The sequence below is a fragment of the Mastomys coucha genome, unplaced genomic scaffold (assembly GCF_008632895.1).
Source record: "Mastomys coucha isolate ucsf_1 unplaced genomic scaffold, UCSF_Mcou_1 pScaffold12, whole genome shotgun sequence".
Classification (NCBI taxonomy): Eukaryota; Metazoa; Chordata; class Mammalia; order Rodentia; family Muridae; genus Mastomys; species Mastomys coucha.
In genome coordinates this window covers 59,553,453-59,556,587 of record NW_022196894.1, presented here as the reverse complement: position 1 = coordinate 59,556,587, position 3,135 = coordinate 59,553,453, and the positions used below count along the sequence as shown (strand labels likewise).

The 3,135-nt window shown below is 34.1% G+C and overlaps 1 long non-coding RNA gene across 1 annotated transcript in view; it reads left to right on the top strand.

Annotated features, from left to right (window-relative positions):
* The first annotated feature begins 671 nt into the window (after window positions 1–671).
* The window catches only part of LOC116086485, a 10,051-nt gene continuing 7,587 nt past the window's right edge, over window positions 672–3,135 (top strand). The window contains exon 1 of the long non-coding RNA XR_004116946.1: window positions 672–939. This is a non-coding gene — a long non-coding RNA (uncharacterized LOC116086485). The remainder of the gene's footprint in view (window positions 940–3,135) is intronic.

Here is a 3,135-nt window from a genome sequence, read left to right as displayed (position 1 = left end):
TAAAATACTACCATGGAAGGAGAGAATGCACCTACATTTTGTAATCTTCCCACCATGCATATATCATGTGTGTACCCAGCTCACAAGTATATTAAACACATCCCACCAAACCCACACAGTATCATAGAGTGATAATGATGACAAATGATTTGGCCATTGATATTTTTTCTTGGCCACAGTGTCCGCCGTGCCACTCTGTACCTCCTCAGGTTTAAAAAAAAAAATAAATTAAATTTAAATTAAAACTGAACTCTTTTCCATGCATTTGTCTTCCACCAATTCCTGTCCATTCAAAACACTAGTTATTATCTCACTTAATTTGGTATAAGTGCTCTTTATCACATATACAGAGGTGTCCAAAATTTTTGATATTGTCACACAACTTTATCTACAATGTTTACAGCTGAGAAACACACAATAAAGCCCCCTCTCCACCAAAATAAAATTAGAGTCACCTGTTACATAAAAGAAAACTCAAACCCAGTGTCAATACCTGGGCCAAAAATCTGTGTCTGGTTAGGTTACAGGCACTAGAAGGGAACATAATATGGGTACCCTCCAAAATTGATACGATATTTAACTGTCCCTATGCTATTTTTTTTATATCTACAGATTGGTGCATTTCTCAGCCCTTCTCAGTGAAACTTCTTTTTTGCAGTTGATGGTGATTAAGATTAATACAGAGACCCATAGCTAATCAACATTCAGAGAATAAGAGATAATGGACTTCTCCCTTTAAAATAGGATATTTCTTATACACCCTTGCCATAAAGTATCATGAAGCATCATGGAAGAGGGAGAGAAAAAATTGTAAGATAGGAGGCTGTAAAGATATATAATGAATGTGTACTTTATAGACAGAAGTTCCTTTGCACACATGAACTCAGAGACTGACTGTACAAGACCTGCACAGGATCAAGCTAACTCAAATTATAACAGGTAAGAAAGGAACCACCTTTATTTCTACTATATTTTAATATTAAAAAGTGAAGCAATTAGAAGCATCCAGAGTGTATATTTTTGAAATGTGTTATAGGCACATATGCTTATATTTATGTATCATATTTTTTTTCAAATCATCTTTTTGTGTCAATTATAATTAGTAATTTGTTGTTCTTCTTGAGAGTGATAGAATATAGGAATACATTAAGTAAGCTTGCAGTTTAAGTGGATTCTGTTATTGCAAGTACGTTTCAGGGATCACTAATCTTTTGCTTAAGTGCAAGTAGTACTTGACTGAATCTGGAAGGCCACCTGCCGAATCCTCAAAGCCTCTGAGTCGATGCAGCATATGTGCCATATATAGCATCATTTATGTTTGATTGCAAGGAAATATGAAGTAAAGGCTCCAGTAGAGAGTAATTATTAGCATTATTTATTTTTAAGACAATGTCTCATTGTCTCATTATGTTGTTGAGGCTGGTCTCAACCTTACTATATAGTCTTGGCTTCAAACTTTTTCTTCAGCCTCCCAAGTGATAGGATTATATTCATCTCTGGCTGTTTTCTTCTCTTAATCATACCAACTCTTAGTTTACACTTAACCAACTTAAGCTCAATGATCTGAAGAAGCAACAATTTTGTTAACTCTGAACATTGGTAATCATGATTTTTTGTGGAGTCCGGTAATGCATTTGTGTCATAATGAATGGGGAATCAATGCTGTGTATTGTAAGCTGCTGGAAATGCATAAAGAATTCTGCAGCATTGGTTTTGGTGACTTAATAAGTATCCTAGTCCTACTATTCATCTGTATACTCTGAAAGAAACATTCAAAGCATTTTTCAAATAATTTTATGCTTGTGACAGGAAGATTAAAAGTACTTATGTAATCAAATACCCTTCTCCATGTAATTGCCCCTCCATCTACAGGTTGTCATAGGGCCATATCAGGAAAGCAGGATTTCCTACACAGGTCTATCGGTTTTCTTCTGAGGGAACATTCAGATAAACCAAGGTAGACCTTGAATAGCCTCTTCCAACCTTGGAGTAATACATTACTTTTGCCTCTCTCTACTGTACACATAAGAACAGTCCATACTCTGGGGACAGTGTGGGTACCAAGTTATTTTATTTAGAAAAGGGAAGCTTGGTAGATTATTTTCTATACTACTGATAGCTTTGTGTCATTATTCTTGTCACTCAGTATATTTTTATGCACACTTACACTTATATACTATTTGGGACACCAAAATGTATTGCCATCTTATAATTCTTGAAAATAAAAGTCAATGTGTTTAAGGTACTTGTTTGGGAAAAGTTACATCAACATAGTAAAAAACTGGTGGAACTAACTATTATGTGCTCTCCTGAGAGTTTTGCTCCTTAGATTTAAATATTTACTACTCTAAAAGAAATATTAATATTTAATATTCTACAGCATGATTATAAAGTTTAGAATTGTTACAAAACCAAGAAAAGCTACAGAAGTAAGGTTTCAAATTATTCTCTCAGTTATTAATATACCAAGTACAATGTTTTCCACAAATCTTTATTCTTTGTATTCCCATTGAGTTTCAGAATAAAAATAGTGAAGATAATTTTTTGTCATGTTTCTTTGTTTATAAAACTACTTCCTGAAAGAGACACAACTATTCAAGTGCATGAATGCCTCATTACAGCCCTACTAGATATACAAATGATGAATTTAACTGATGACAATTTATGTAGACCATCAGAGACTTAATATTGCCTGATCTATCACAGTTTTTGTTTTTCTTCTCCTTGAGCATTAAATTGAAGTTTAAGCTATGCTTGCATAACATAAAGGCACTGTTTTAAAGTATGGAAGAAGGCAGTCTCCATAGTAATTGTTTTTTTTTTTTCTGTGAACCAAAGACACATAAATCACATACCACTGCGTGGATGAACTCAAAACAACTATATAACTATTCACTGACTGCTTACTACTTATCAGGAAAAAATCAAACCCTGGAACTCTGAAGGTATATGGCATATAATACACTTTAGTTTCCAGTACAGAATTGGAGATAGATGTGCAAACAAATATATAGAACATACTGCACCATGTCCTCTTTGATTGCCCATAGAGCTAGGTAGAGGAGTGAGGGCTTCTTCTTCTTCTTCTTCTTCTTCTTCTTCTTCTTCTTCTTCTTCTTCTTCTTCTTCTTCTTC